The sequence below is a fragment of the Nanorana parkeri genome, unplaced genomic scaffold, assembly GCF_000935625.1.
Source record: "Nanorana parkeri isolate BGI_ZX_2015 unplaced genomic scaffold, ASM93562v1 scaffold9, whole genome shotgun sequence".
NCBI lineage: Eukaryota > Metazoa > Chordata > Amphibia > Anura > Dicroglossidae > Nanorana > Nanorana parkeri.
This window is the reverse complement of record NW_017306277.1, coordinates 2,932,660-2,949,693: the sequence shown is the minus strand read 5'-3', so window position 1 is coordinate 2,949,693 and position 17,034 is coordinate 2,932,660.

The window sequence follows — 17,034 nt, the reverse complement described above, 5'->3', positions numbered from 1 at the left end:
CCACCATTGGAGGGGTGACACCAAATGACTAACAGTCATTTTGGTGTCACCCCCCTATGAAATGTCGGGCACTCGGTCATGGACCGAGAACCCGACAGTGTCGGGAGAGAGGAGGGGATGAGGTATGCCGCCGGGTGAACGTCCCCTCCTCTCTCTGCCGGCGTCCATTACCAAGATGGCCGCCGGCAGGCGTCAAGAAGACCAGTGCGCATGCGCGATGACGTAATCCGTTGGTTGCATGGTGGGGTGTCACTCGGTCTCCACCCCTGGGTGACACCCAGCCTCGGGACGCCACCGCAATGGGGATATCTCTCACTTCCTACTTCATTTTTGGAACAAGAAGTGATCATACATTTCTCAATGGGACACAGACAGAAAAATAATAATAGTAATAAAGTGACCGGGGTCATTTCACTTCTCTTCTTCCAAATCAAAAATGTGACGTTTTGACTTTCCACACACATAGAGGCTGATGTACAAACGTTCCACCCAGAGTAGAGGGGGGTGAATGACGTTCACACAGCATTCTCACCCAAATTTGCTCTGCTCCTCAGCTCCATCTAACGGTGGGAATGCTATGTGAATGGCATGTGTCCAGCTTTAGGCCGGGTGTACAGTTTAAACATCGAAAGACATAAAGATACCTTGTTGGGGGGGGGGGGGGGGGGGTTGCTCGCAGTGACTGCGGATGGCGCCGCCAAATAGAACAAAATAAATGGATGTCACCAGCACACCAATAATTAGTGTGCTGGTGACATCCATTTATTCAGTTTATACATCAGCCCCATAAAGTCTGCCGTATGCATGTGATTGATGGCAGCTGATACGTTTTTTAACGGCAACAAGATTCTCTATTTTTTATTGGCTCACTGCGTAAGCAAATCTCCCAACAGTAGAACTTGAGAAAGTGGCAGTTTTACATAAACACATGCAGCCCCCCTTCCCCAGAATTAGGATCTCTACTTTTCTGGGGTATCCATCCTTTTTGTCTCCCTCTAATTACCTCCCTCCTTATCTCCCTCCCTCCAACCCTACCCAGCATCGGTGCTCATGGGAACATTTACCGTGCAGAAATCTGTGTGCCGTGCCACTGCATTGCTGCTCCTTCTACTAATGCAGGAAGTATGTAGGCGTCAGGCAGGAGATCGCTCCACCTCACAGTGCCGCCTCAGATAAAGGAGGTGCAGAGCCCTTACACATCTCTCTCAGGCCTTGTTCACACCAAGCACGTTCCAGGAGCAGCAGATCTGTTACACACCGGATCAAAACTGCGTCCAATGTATTCTGGGCTCTAGTTCACACCGCAGCGTTCAGTTCCAGAGCATGTAAAAAAAACTGCAACCTGCCCTATTTTACCTGCTCTGGAACGCATGCAAACACATAAAAAACGCCATGGAACGCACTGAAAGCCAATTTTAAACATACAAAAAAAGATGTTTTGTTTTTTTGTACCAAAAACGGCCTGGAAGGCATCAGAAACGTGGGAAAACCCGCGTGTGCAGAAACTCATGCAGATCTGGTGTGCATTTGGTGTGAACAAGCCCTTAGTGGTGTCGCACTCCACTAGCACTCCCCCCCCCCACATACACACTGATTGCGTGCAGTAGACAAATTCAGCTAGGTTTGTTTCGCTTTCGACCTTTCATTTTTTTGCTTTTTGGGATTCGGGTCCAAAAGTCAATTCGTTTCGTTTGTTGGATTCGTCCGAATACAACATTTTCATTATTTCAGATGCGTTAGATGATTATGAACACATTTTGTTGCAGCAAAGTGACATTAGAAAATAAACATTTTTATTTTTAACTAGCGACCGATACCGGTTTTTCAGTATTGAGTACCGATATTTATTTTTCGGTACTAGACGATACCGAGTACTGGTGCCTTGTGCCCCGATTGTCAGGGAGTTGGCCGGTGGATCATGACCCGTCGCCAGGCTTCCTGATTGCCTGTGAAGCCGGTGTTCTAGCGAATGAACACCAGCTTCACTTGTCAAGGTTGCCTGGCTCCCTGACCAATCAGGAAGCCAGGCGGCGAGTCATGCGTTGCCGTCCGCCTTCCTGATCGGTCAGGAAGCCAGGCTGCCTAGCAACTAGGGAAGCCGGCTTACTAGCCAATCAGGAAGCCGGGCGGGACATCATGACCCGCCTCCTGGCTTCCTGATTGGCTAGGAAGCCGGCTTCACTTGTTGCTAGGCAGCCTTGCTTCCTGACCAATCAGGAAGCCGGGACTCGAGTCATGACATGCTGCCGGCTTCCTGATTGGTTAGGAAGCCAGGCTGCCTGCTGACAAGTGAAGCTGGCTTCCTAGCCAATAAAGAAGCCAGGCGGCAGGTCATGACCCACCTCCCGGCTTCCTGATTGGCAGGAAGCTGGCTCCATTCTTCCTCGGCTCTGCCGGTCAGAGGGAGATGTCCCTCTGACCGGAAGTTCTGGTCTCAGGGTATTTGGGCGAGTATGCTAGTATCGGTATTGATGCATCCTAGCAGGAAAGGGAGGGAGGAGCGTACGGCCCCCCTCTCCTGCACCATTCCAGGCCACATGCCCTCAACATGGGGTGGGTGCTTTTCCAGGGGTGACCCTCTGGCAAAGCACCTTGTCCCCATGTTAATGAGGACGCTTGTCCCCTCCCCCTTTCCTAAAGTCGGATACGTTCAGATTTGTTATTTTTCCATTCGTACGCATTTCAATTCAGATGAAGACGAATTGCACATGTCTAGTGTGCACCACCCAGCAGCATCCTGCCTCAGACGGCAACAGGTCCAGGGACACTCCTGACAGTATCAAATAAAAGAAAACTGTTAAAGTAGAACTAAAACTAACATTTCTTTTTTCATTTTTGACAGAGCAAAGGAGGGTTATAACCCCTGCCAGTTTTTTTGCCATCTGTGTCCCTTTGGGAACATGGGGAAGGTGCTTTTCCTTTTTAACATGGGGATATAACATGTCCGCATGCTATTTCCACACCACAGTTTATTTTCAATATCTACCTTAAAGAAGATTTAAAACGGAATTACATTTAGTTTGTTAAAGCGCTGTATAACCTAAATAATTGTTTTTTTTAATAAAATACTTTTTATTTAATCTTTTTGTCATGTATTTTTGAATGTCAACACGTACTACCCTATTATGGCCACTAGATGGCGCTTATAAAATAAATGTTTTGTTATGCTCCTCAGCTCCATTTAGTGGCGTTATAGGGTAGTACAAGATGACAATAAAAAAAATACATTCTACTCAGAAAGAAAATATACATTTGTTTTGTGCAACTGTTCACACAAAATAAACATTCAGAGAGATTCACAGGGCCAATGGCTCTGGGAGTTATTTATAAACAGACCGCTAAGTGTCATAAAACACAATCTTCAAAAAAGACCCCAGCATTGAACCAGCATCTGCGTCACCCACTCACAATAAGAAGTGAACATCCCAAGCTTCAGATGAGTGTCCCTACTCCTGAATATGGCCTTCATATTAATATATCGTTGGTATTGTCCTTATTTTGTCCACCGCCTGTATGAGCAAATACCTCTCTATCTCTTTGTATGAAACTATTGAAGCAAACATGAAGCAGGAACTAAACTGTTATTAAATTTTACATTTAGACTTTAAATATTCACAAGAATGAACAAAAGACTTTTCTTTAAATGGGTTGCTTGGCAACTAATGCAGTGAAACATAAAGGTTATAAAGAGTGTGTGGTTTTGTGTACTCCAGCTACTGAGCAATTGCTGGAAAATGAGGTGAAGCTGCTACAAATGATTACTCAGAGGAGAATTCATTGAAATGCCATCTGCTGTAGGTAGGATTGGGCTGGATAATGCAGCTTTCTTCTTCTAGCTGATACTTTGTTGATTTTCGGTATGTCGCAGGAAATTGAAAGAAATGGCAGGTTTAAAAGATAATTAAAGCCTCGGGTGTTTTTGCATATATCTGCAAAAAGTGTAAAAAAAAACAAACCCGCTTTGAAAAGGGTTAATACTTACCTGTGTCTTCCCCCACGCCTCCCATCCGAAAATGTGAAAAATCTCGGGCGGCCGCAAAGCATCTTGGGGCAGGCCCATGCGCAGATCACATTTTCGTCCGGGACGCGAGGAGTGACACCCGGCATTGCAACCAGTGACTCATCGCTAAGTACTCCTGCACCTAGCTGGCTAACCCAGAGCACCCAGATACGCATACAACAGACAAACACCAAAAGAGAAAAGAGAAAAAAAAACCCAGGCTAAACCAACATGCTAAACGAACATGGACATGGAGCTGCATTGAGGGCTCTTCATTCCCTACTCCATGTAAGCCTAATTAGCCTTAGTTCCTTCCAAAAAAATCAATCCATAAATGCCAGGCCTTAACAAACCTCGGATATCTGTCTCCTCATCTGGATAACATTTCTTCCATCTACATTAAATACTCCACTTCAGATATCCAATCCTCTATAGGTGGAGCCATCCAAGCCATGGTTGTCTTCCATAACCTAGGTATCAAAAAAATCTAAGCATGCTGCGCTTTTCACCTTCTACAGAGCCTGCGATCATTGCCACTTCAGGACTTTCCGCACAACACGTTCCTAGTACTTTATCATGAACCTGAAATATCATGTGGCAATAAAGTGCAACTCAGTAAAGTCGAGTACTATAAAATCACAGGCTTAGCATCACCGAGCTCTCTGCCCAGCCACTGCACTTGTAACACACTCAGGCGGAGCAGCTGAAGACTTTGGACTGTGGGTAGGCAGAACCTGATGGGGATGATGAGGTACAAGTTCCCCATCACGTCCGCTCTGCTGTTGATTGACAGTAGAAAGTGGACAGGTAAAGCCAATGACCAGCCTGCTATTAATTACAGACTCTGCCCACTGACTGCTGTCAATCAGCATCAGAGCGGACCTAATGGGGAACTAGTTCCTAAGCTTCCTTATCAGGCTCCACCCATTCAGCCACTTTACTAGTTGCTAGAAGACATCTTTGCAACCAGTGACTCATCCCTGGCCCCATTCAGCTGCCTGCCAAGAGATGATATCATGTTAGCCAGCATCCCTGGCCCCTTTGTTTACAATCAGCTGCCGGATGGGGAATCTCCTGAATGGGGCCGGGGATGCATATTCGGCTGCTAGAACACCGGCTTCTCCTTTTAAAGCTCCATAACACCAGAAAAGTGGAGCAAAACTTTCATTAAATCTCCCCCATTGAGTGTTACATTTGTCCCATTATAAATATTTAGGAATGACACAGTGTTAAATATTTTTTGGTGAACACTAGTCCATCTTCCGATGTCAAAAGCCCATTGAGAAAATCAAAGGGTGATCGGCAAATTAATCATTTTATGCTTAGTAAATAAGCATTTCTACAGCTAGGTTTCAGAAGTGAATTACCAGCTGCAAAACCTTTTGTGTCCACTAGGAGTCACTAGAGTTCTAATATGTTTTAGAATTCCTTGCGGAGGTTATTCTCCGTTCAGAAGCTGGTTTTCGGTTCTTTTGATCTTACAGTTAAACTTTAAAAATAAGAACAAGAAGAATTCGTGAACATTTTATCATCGTGTCTATCATTGTCTTGCAACTAGCTTATTAAAAATCACCTTTCATGAAAGGAACATGGGGTGTCATTCCTAGCTGCATGAATGTGTCTTCTTTACGTACTATCCGAGTCACTGACCTGCAGAAAGCATGCAGCAAGCAAAGTCAGAAATCCTGATCTGTCTATTTGCTCCAGGCAAATGACTTAGAAACACATAACATTTCTGTAGTTTCTAGGGATGGACCAATACCATTTTTTCAAGACCGATTACAAGTATTTTGCCTCAGGTACTCACCGATACCAATTAATGATACTTTCTGTTAAAGAGAAATGGGACTTTTATTTTCTAAAACAACACAAACTAATTATTTTAGGGCAGTTTCTTTATAATGGAGAAGAACTGGAACTCAATCCATGATTATTCAGCAATGGAGAATGACAACCAGCAATAGAGGACTACAGATCTCATTAATCCATGGTTATTCAGCAATGGAGAATGACAACCAGCAATAGAGGACTACAGATCTCATTAATCCATGGTTATTCAGCAATGGAGAATGACAACCAGCAATAGAGGACTACAGATCTCATTAATCCATGGTTATTCAGCAATGGAGAATGACAACCAGCAATAGAGGACTACAGATCTCATTAATCCATGGTTATTCAGCAATGGAGAATGACAACCAGCAATAGAGGACTACAGATCTCATTAATCCATGATTATACAGTAATGGAGAATGGCAACCAGCCATAGAAGACTACAGATCTCCTCAATCCATGATTTTATAGCAATGGAGAATAGTAACCGGCTGACCTGGGCTTTGTGCGATTTCACCAGGGCTGCATTTGGATCTCACCAGAACTGCGTTTTAGTTTCACTAGGGCTGTGTTTGGGTCTCACCAGGGCTGCATGCAGGTCTCACCGGGGTTGCGTTAGGATCTTGCCAGGGCTGCATTTGTGCCTCACGAGGGCTGCGTTTGGGTTTTACCAGGGCTGCATTCGTGTCTCACCAGGCCTGCATACAGGTCTCATCAGGGCTGCATTTGGATCTCACCAGGACTGCGTTTGGGTTTCACCAGGACTGTGTTTGGGTCTCACCAGGGCTGCGTGCAGGTCTCACCGGGGCTGCGTTTGGATCTCGCAAGGGCTGCATTTGCACCTCACGACGGCTGCTTTTGGGTGTCACCAGGGCTGCAATTGGGTGTCAACCAGGGCTGCGTTTCTGTGTCACCAGGGCTGCGTTCAGGTCTCACCAGGGCTGCACACAGGTCTCATCAGGGCTGCATTTGGATCTCAGTACCACCAATCAGGTGCATTACTGCATAAATGAGTATTTGTCAGCCAAACACTCACAGCATTGAAAACTGAAAAAAAGGGCTCGGTAATGATGGACTATTATAGGCTGATGCTCAAGCGATTAATGATAAGCTTACACCTTAAAGCAGACCTTTACCCCCTTTCACTATAAATCACATGAGCATAGAGCTCTGCATGCTGATATGAAATCATTTTACATTCATTAGTTAAACAAACATACTTTTCTTTCACTTACAATTATTGTTTTTCCACTTTCTGGTCCTCTTGGGCATTAGTAATGTAATGTGCCCACGCGTTGCATCCTGGGAAAGTTACATCAGCAGAGTATTGCTGGGAAATCTCATCTGTAATCTCACGAGATCTCAAGCAAAGGCATTTTCTTCCCCTGAGATGATGTGCATGGTCACATGTTCTAGTCACATGTGTCAGAGTTCCAGGAAGTAAAGGGAGATGGATTCATCTGCCCTTAGTAAAAATGGCCACTGTGAGAAGAATGGGGAGAAAAAGAAAAATCAGGAATGCAAAGAATAAAAAGCCGGCAATAATCTAGAAGTAACTGTTTGTAGATTGTCATCACTAAACATTTCTAAAGGTGGCTTTGTTGTTATTTCAAAGATATGGGTAAAGTTCCCCTTTAAACACAAGTGAACTTTGGCAACGCCCATTGACTATCCTACAAGGTTCCCTTTATAGACTCTCCTCTGTTTAATGAATACACCAAAAAAAGCCATAGCAAGTCAAATACCTTTAAAGCCAACTTAACCTGGCAGAGGCAAAGAAGAGTTCCCCAAAAGCCATATGGTAAGAATTCAGAGAAATGCCTCTCAGTGTGTCAAAAGTTTAAAAAGAAAAGAGGGGAAAGCTGTTCCTGAGAGCTCATGCTGCTTAGCGACAAGTTCTGACAGCTTCTAATAAATATTTATAATAACCATTAGGCACTGGAAGCATGGTGGCATTTTATGTTAAGTATCCTAATTTGGCAAGTGATCGTCAAAGCCCTGGAGGCAAAAAAAAGAGGAAGTCAGACTGAACGATAGACAACATTTCGGAGTTATTCCTCCAACTTTCATATCAGCAAACCATTGTATGCCAAGCGGAGGCAGATATCAATATTGTATGCATATTTCTCCTTATCCTCCTGTGCCTCCTGGGTAAATAAATTAGCAATAATCAGTCGTTTTCAGAGCAGTAGTTGGGGAGTCATATATATTTTTTTTTTTTCAATAAAATTTTTTATTTTTGTTTTACATGACATTGAAGTATTCGAATACAACTGAAGTATACATTCGTAGAGTTTAACATAGTATGAACTAAGATATTCTTTAACCTTCTACCTTAGGGGCACTGCTGCCAATGAGGCAATGTTGTGGGGAGTTATCTTAAAGCTGAACTCCAGGCAAACAGCTACATACAGAGATTAAATATACAATATATATGGGAGCCTTTTTCCTCGTTAAAGGTTTTGTATTTCTGTCCATCCAGAGATTTACACAGCTCTGTCACACACCACAGCCCTGTCTGTGAACAGACAGGTCTCCGAACAGGTGCTGCACATGTGAAGATGAAACTAAACCACTTCTATTCAACCAACAAGAGGGAAATACATACTATAGGCGGAATTATCATTCTTTATGTGTCACATGTACTGGATTGTTCATTATACCAGCCTAGCATGGACAATGGATCACATTGACAGGCAGGAGACCTAATTTTCTCTGCTGCAGTTAAGTAGCACTTACAGGTCGTGTTCCTTCCCCAGTCTGTGACTGGGTAGTGAAAGGAGAAGCAGCACAGTAATGAGCTCTGTTCACTCCCTGTATCAGCATGATCCTTGCCCCATTAACTTCTTGTGCTGCTTCTCCTTGTCCATGTCTAAGCTCTGCTATACAGAAAGATGCTGATACCAAGTCAAAGTCAGGTATTTAATTTGCTTACATTAAAAATAAAATAAAGGGAAACTCCACTTTAAAAGAATAAAATTGAAATAAAATAACAAAAAAGCATATAGCAGATACAGATTTGTGTAATGATGTAATCATTACACAAATCATTTTGTAATGTCATTTTCTAAACATGTTATAAATTAAATGCAATATGGCAACCTGGAGGGGTTCTGTACACAGTTGGTATACAGAATGCCCCTAGAAATGTCATTTCCTGCTTCTGTGATTGACTGACTGATTTTCCCAGAAATCCGCTCTAAGATACAAGTAACATCTTTGGCATCTCTGGCAATAGGAATTCTTTTCTTGGTGAGATACTCCCTAAGGGTTTGCCACTACTAAAGGGATGCCGACACTGCAACTTTCCTCATGACAACACAGAAAGTCCACCAGCTGATTATAGTGAACCCAGAGCCTCCCATTCAGGAATTAGTCTGCTATAAACTGCTATATCTTTAGAATAGAAACAGGTAGTACTCTGCAGCATGTAAATCCTTTCTACGTACACTGATCACCCAGGGGAGTGACATTTTCTCAATGTAAAAGTGGAGTTACTCATTAATGCTGCATTCATTTGTGTCTTTTATAAGCACTTGGAATAAATGAAACCTGTCACAAACCTGGGCAATTCTAAGTGAGCCCACGATAAAAACAAGCAGAGGTTACAGGTGAAGTCATAAATGAATAACTATACATAAAACAGTGCAACTCATCTCCCTTATTCTATTATAACTCGTATATTGTTCTACACCTCTGTTTACACCAAAAACATAGGTGTGGTGCATCCGTCACAAAAATAAAATATATAACCTAAAAAGGTAGGAATAGAAGAATTTTGCACTCGGTGAACTCTTTATTGTACAAAATTAGATCCATACACAAAAATACAAAGCACAATATGTGCCACCACCAAAAAAAAGACAGATCTGTTATTTAAAATCCCAGCTAACCTGGGGTAGACCCACATTCGACCAGCACATGTAGCTAGAGAAATAACCCCTTTATAATATACAGAATACTACATTTCCTGACGGCAATCCATGGCAGCATACAATGGGTATGGCTCCGCCCCCAGCCATTGTATGCTGCCATGTATTGGCGTCTGGAAAGGAAAATTACCCATAGGTAAGTATACAATTTTCCGTTTTCCTGACGCCAATCCATGGCAACATACAATAGCTGGGGGCGGAGCCATACCCATGGTATGCTGCCATGTATTGGCGTCAGGAAAGGAAAATTACCGATAGGTAAGTATACAATTTTCCGTTTTTCATACATGAAAAACTAATTTAAGGGAAAAAACTCCTTTTGGTCCATATGGATTCAACATTTGAGATACTGCAGCCGTTCCATATCTGATCCCAAAGGGTAATTTCTTGTAAACTTGTTGGTGAACATTAATACTCTGGGATACCCCCAGCCTTAGGCCCCATTCCCACTAAGCGATTTCCGCCGCGATATCGCACATTTTTCCCGCACGATATCGCGAGAAGTCGCCGGCCAATGCTATTCAATGGAGCTGTCTTAGCTCCATGTCGCCCGTCGCTGTCGCTCTAGCAGGACCCTTTTTCGCCGGATTTTGCACGATTTTTCTATTTTGTAATGGAGCCCGACGGTGAAGGTCGCGCTAACGTCGCTGGATCGTGGCTGGAATGTCGCCCAGAAAGTCGCTCTATCCCAGCCATGCGGATCCGCTGCAAAAGGTATGTCGCTTAGTGTGAATGGGGCCTAAGGTCTTCGTACGATTCCAGGAAGCAACTTGTCCCCATGTATTCCATACGGTTGAACTCCTGGAGTCACTGAATTAAATGTATTCTATTGCCCTATTATAAACAAAAGTCAATTCCTCCATAAACTTCCAGTGTCAATACATGTCCCAGGAATGTGACTTGCTGTATCCACCAAGCCCTTCCTCTGCAATATGCTGTAGCAAACATTAAAAATGTTCACATTGTCTAAACAGGATATCCCCATATAGTTCTCCAAATGCAGAGCTACCTCACTATACTCCACCGTGTAATCTTTTCAAGCCTTGAACTATTTTTACACCAGGTTCCTCTAGGGATTTTACATGGCACCTCCTTTGCATAAAACACAATCCATTGCATGCCACTACCAGAGGTTAATCGCATGGAAGTCCCATCGCACTCCCACATGCTTTCCTTCCACCAACCTCGATAGACGCAGACGTATAACGTTGTGCATGCCGCCCCCATCGCCACATTATTCTAATAGTAATATTTTCCATTAAATAGAAAAAGAAAATGCTTTTCAAAACAAATGCAATCATACTGACCAAAAAGTCGTTATAATCATATTGTACTATGTTAAGACGAGATTGGATAGTTCTATATGTAAAGTCTAAAATACCTTTTAAAAAATTAGAGCAAATTTAGTCTGTCTATTCCCCTCGTGCTCAAACTGCATCCCTAGGGGCACACGTGGCCCTTTGGTATTTGCTGTGCGGCCCTTTGCAGACCCCAGCAATCAGTAGCGGTAGCATTTATTGGTAAAGAGGATACAATGACAGCAGTCTCTTGTAGCATGCCCCAGTCTCTTAATATCTCCTGTAGCGTATCTTCCAACCACCCTTGTTGCAGGTCTGCAGTCTCTAGTATAACTGAAGTCTATGACAGTCTTGTGTCATACATCGATATTATGTGTGGCCCTTTGGAGCTGTTAGGGGCCATTGACACCTTTAAATTTGACAACCTCTGGTCTGATCAATACACAAAACCCCAATTAAGATCAAGTACACAGTGCGATAAAATAGGTGGAACCATGCCTGAAGATAGTGGTTGGCCTGTTCTCCTAGGTACCTATAGTCCTGATAGTAATATCCCCTGAATGTCATTGTGAAGTGGGAATTCAGTGTGTTTCAATCTGATCATTCAGTCTACAAGCAGTTGATGTAAGATCTCCTTCAATGAACACGAGGTCAAGTTATTTAAACTGAGGAGGTGTAAATGTGGCTGATAGAAGGTTACTCACAGCGAAAAATTGAATCTGTTGAGATGTGGTCAGTAGGTCATCAGCATCAGTCTTCTGAAATACAAGGAAATCAGTTTCTCCCAGTAGATGGACTCGCGGTTTTCAGCAGAGATGACAGCGCAATCTATGACATGCTCAGCAACCATACAAAGAGCAGCCATCATAATGTCTTAAAGAGAACCAGCAAGAACCAGGCTTATGGAAGAATCCAGATATTCAGATTTAACCAGTTGCCGTCCCCCCGTTTTTTCTGCTCGCGCGCCCCCCTAGCGCACGCGCAAGGGCAGAAAAACCTGTGCAATGCATAGAGCCGTTACGGGCCGTTTAACATATACCCGATCGGCGGCTCTATAGCCAGCCAATCGTGTATATCTTCTTTTGGGGTCCACAGGTGACATTAGGGGTCCTGGAGACACCTAATGTCTCCATAAAGAGGACGTGTCAGTGTGCCTGTGCTATTATATAGGGGGACTAGCAATAACAATAAGTGAAAAAAAATATATAAATAAAAAAAAGTAAAAATAATAAAAGTGACATATTAAAAAAGTTTAAAAAAAACCCCAAAATGTTTAATTTCCCTACCCCCACGTTTACGCACATATAAACGTAAATATGCGTCCGGTGCACCAGTGTGCGAAAACGACAATTGCGCTTCACACGTTACATATCGCCACGAACTTCGCAGTGAGAGCAATCATTTTAGGGCCATCAATCACTGATAACACTAAACTGATGAGCGGTAAAAGCTTTTAAAGCGTCGCCTAGGGCCAATTTTGGGTATTATCGTTTTTTGATATGTCCATATGTCCATATCTTCATAAACAGAGATTGGGACTGGCCCATGCACAAGAATCCATATGGATATTTTTGTGTATATGCACGGTGCAATTGAACTAAATAGGTTTTTGTGGATTCATATTTTATACATCCTTCAGTGTATAGTTCTTTTTGTTGCACATTCTGCAAACAATTTTTTTGCACGTTGTACACTTTTATGTTTGTGGGAATGTGATTGATTGCATGTTTGTTAACACTAAAATGTATCACATTTGATGTTTTATCAATAGTTTACAATTTTAGGTAGTGTGGCACTTACATATTTACACTGTTATCCTTAAGCCTTGTCTTGAGTTAAAGGGTTATTAAACCCTCGCGTGTTTTTGCATATATCTACTTCTAGCAAGCAGCAGATATATGCAAAAACATTTTATTTTATTTTTTAACTTTTAAAAAGGGTTTAAACTTACCTGTGTCTTCACGGCGTGCTCCCGACTGAACATCTGAAGAGTCTCGGTCTGCCGCAAAGGATCTTGGGGCGGGCGCATGCGCACTTCAGATGTTTGGCCGGGAGATGAGGAGAGACACAAGGTAAGTCTATGGAGCAGCGTGCACCCGTGCAGACTCCGTGGGACATCAGAGAAGAGGAGGACAGAGGAGTCAGCACTAGATCGGAGACCTGCATAGGCGCTGGAGGGACATCTGAAAAGTACAGTAAAGAAGAAGATGATCGGATTAGGAGCCATCATTTAAAGTAAGTCCTTAAAGCAGGATTGGGAAGGGGTAAAAAAAAGTTTGACTTTAATGTCACTTTAAGCTTTAAATCTATGGAGGAAAAAAGAATGATTGGGAAAGCAAAATGTGTTACATAGGAAAAGATTAGTAACTATTATCTATATAACCTTGTAAGGTTAAATTAGCAACTAGGAAATGTCACTAAGGCAAACTGCGGTGTGAATAAAAACATTTTCCACATCTAAATGGGTGGCATGTGCTGATTTCTGAAAAAAACAAGGTGCCAGCCGATGGGGCATAGGAAGAAGATATGTAAATATGAAGGCAGAGATACCAGATTGATTGGCTGAAATGATTGTTTGCTGTTGCTAGGAAACATACAAGAAGGAATAGTTACATTTCAATTATCATTAGAAGTTGAGCAGGCAATTATTTTTCCATGTCCATCTGTCATCAGAGGTGGATGTACTGTGCTTTTTGCTCCTTTTATTTTAAAGGAGAACTATGAGGTGAGTGCTTTTCACTCACCAAATAGTTCTAGCCGACCTGTGACAATAAGACTGTCACCGGTCGGCTCAGTAGATCAGGAGGTCAGCGAACACATACCGGCGTTCGCTCACCACTCGATCCTGTCACGGCTCTCTGCTGTGACAGGGGAGGGGCTTGATTCCCCCCTCCCCGCTCCGATCCGCCTGCGCTGACTGGCAGATCGGACGGGGAGGGGGCGGGTACAGCTGGCTCTGCCTCTAGATAGGAAGAGCCAGCTGTCACTCACGCAGCTGGGCGGATCCAGACATAATTGTCGGGATCCGTTTCAGCTGTGGCGTCTCAGTATACCGCGAGCTGTAGCTCGCGGTATACAGATGTTCCTCACTTACCGACTTACCTGTTTTGCGACCACTCGCACTTACGACGGAGCGCCGATCGACCTCCAAACTTGCGCGTCAGCGTCAGTGCGCCGTGTCGCCGGCGGAAGTGGTGTCCTCCGATCTTCATTGCGGGTCCTGGTAAGTATTTTCATTGCCCGATGTACAGTACACTGTTCGTTACTGTACATCGGCAACGCTATACAGTACTGTACTAATGCAGTACAGTACTGTATAGAGTTCCTCACTTAACGACCAATCCGTTTAACGACCTGGTCGTAGGAACGGAACTCGGTCGTTAAGTGAGGAATACCTGTACTGAGCTTACGGTGACGGGAGCACGCTAGTTTGTGTCCTCCCGTTACCCTAAGGAGAACTATGGGGAAAAGCCTTAACTCCATAGTTCTCCTTTAACATTGCATATCTATAAGTGCTTTTGACATTCTCTGGAAACAATGAACATTTCTGAATCTGTAGCATGCTCAAGTGGTTCACTGACTACTGCAAGCAGTGCTTGCTAATACGAGGCTGTATGTGGTTGACAGTGACCTTTAAATTGAACCTGTTGCGAAACTGGGGCCATTTAAGTATTTACATATTGTTAATGAACAGCACATACGTTTTAAAACAAGCCCACTCTATAGCTACAGGTTGTGTGGAGTAATTTATTCTCAAATTCGACAACAGAAGTGCTGACCAGTTCAAGTAATTCCTGTAGGCAGCTCAGCTAACCCTGCTCCCCTGCTCTGCATTAACATTAGAGTTTAGAAGCTTTGAAGGCTGCTGAGCTACTGCTAGGAGGGTGAGCAGGGAGAGCTGAGCTGCTGAGTCACTGCTGAAGGGGGAGCAGAAGGAGATGAGCTGCTATGTCATTCCTAGTAGGGGGAGCAGGGGAAGATGAGCTGCTGAGTCACTGCTTATAGAGGAGCAGAGGGAGCTAGGTTGCTATATCATTGCTAGAAGACAGAGGGGGGCAGGGGGAGCTGAGCTGCTAAGTTACTGCTGAAGGGGGAGCAGAAGGAGCTGTGCTGGTATGTCATTGCTAGGAGGAGGAGCAGGGGGGCTGAGCTGCTATGTCACTGCTGTAGGGGCAGAAGAGGGAGCTGAGCTGCTATGTCATTTCTAGGAGGGGAGAGTAGGGGGAGCTCAGTTACTGAAACACTGCTAGTAGGGGGAGCAGGTGGAGATGAGCTGCTAAGTCACTGCTGAAGGGGGAGCAGAGGGAGTCGAGCTGCTATGTCATTGCTAGGAGGGGGAGCAGGGAGAACTGAGCTGCTGGGTCACTTCTAAGAGAGAGAGCAGGGAAAGGAGGAGAAGGGAGAGCTGAGCTTCTAACGACTAGAAGGTCTTCAGTAATTCTGCTGTGAATTTGAGATGAATTGCTCCACAGGGCCTGCAGCTACATAAATTAGTGAGGGATTGGTTTATAGCTCATTTCCTGCTTGTTAAGAATATGCAAATACTTGAATGTCCATGAGTACAGCGGTCGCCAGAGGTTCATTGTTCAAATTGCAATTTAAATTACTTTCCTAGAGTTGCCCTGTAGAATCTGTTAGAGAACATATCTCATTACGCTTGTCAACTCTCCACAAGCTGTAAAACATGCTAATTTGGGGAGTACTTAAAGCGAATTTATACCGCTTTCCTAAGCACATAAAAAAATATAACAAATGTGATAATTAAATCTCACAAATGTATGTAGTCTTTGGCAATGGTTTTCCTAGAGCCGCTTCTCGTACGTTGCAATCTGCTTGGCTGTGTCTTCATTCCGGGAATTTGTGTCAAGTGATTTTTAGCACAGTGTAAAATCGGCACTGGTGTTTATCTGCAGCGTGTCACCATGTTCTTTCAGCCCCCAATTATTTTCATTGTGTCCCGATGTTCAGCAGCAACATGAAAGAGCTCATAACATTTTTATTAATAGGGCAAAAATGTCATTGCATGGCAGGTACAAGATAGCCACGCTGTTCAAATGCCAGTGCCAACGCTGTTATGGAAACACAGAGAAATAAGAACATTCTACAGAGGAAAGCACCGTGCAGCCTAACTATGATCCTCCATAAAAATGTATACTTTTGTACGGAGGAAATATATACCTTCTTCCTTCTTAAGTCACTTGTCAATGAAAGTGGGCCCTGGAGTGGGTAATGGTATGCTCATTTTGTATGTGATATTCTGTAAGGAGAAATAATAAGAGTGGAGTGATGTTCAGGGACAGAAACAGAAGATCTCAGAAGCCAACAGCTAAATGTACACAAAGATCTTCTATAGCCAGTTACAGCCCCCCTTCCAACCTGAAAAAAGGGGGAGAGGGCTAGGGAGGGTGGGGATCAGGTAGACTTGATTTATTCGTCAATGTTTGCTATGTTTCTCAGCAGTAGGGATGAGCTTTGGTTTGGACTAAACCTGGTGGGCATTCCACCCAATCAGATGCTGGCCAGGTATTGCCCAGCCAGCAGCTGCATGTAAGCAAAGGGACGGGATGCTGATACTGACATATAAACTCACAGTCATTTTAGGTAAATGTAATTTACCAAATACAGTATAGGCATGTAGCCTTATAAGGTCAATGATGTCACTGCATCCTGGGGGGGGGGGGGGGGATCCCCCCCCCAGCAGCTGATTGGGTGTCATGGAAGGAGCTTCCTCTCCTGTTAGCAGATTACAATGCAAGACAAACACTTTTCATACATGAAGCCAACAGGCTGAACTAAAGTAAATAACGTGGATGGACAAGTCTTCCCTGATGGTCTATTATATTTTGACAGCCACTGCACGGCTGTCACCTCATAAAACATACAGTATTTCCTAATTGTTACTGGCTGAGAGAGTCCGTCTATCCCAGGAGGCATTTTCATAAGAGGTCCACTTTAAACAGTGGAATATATG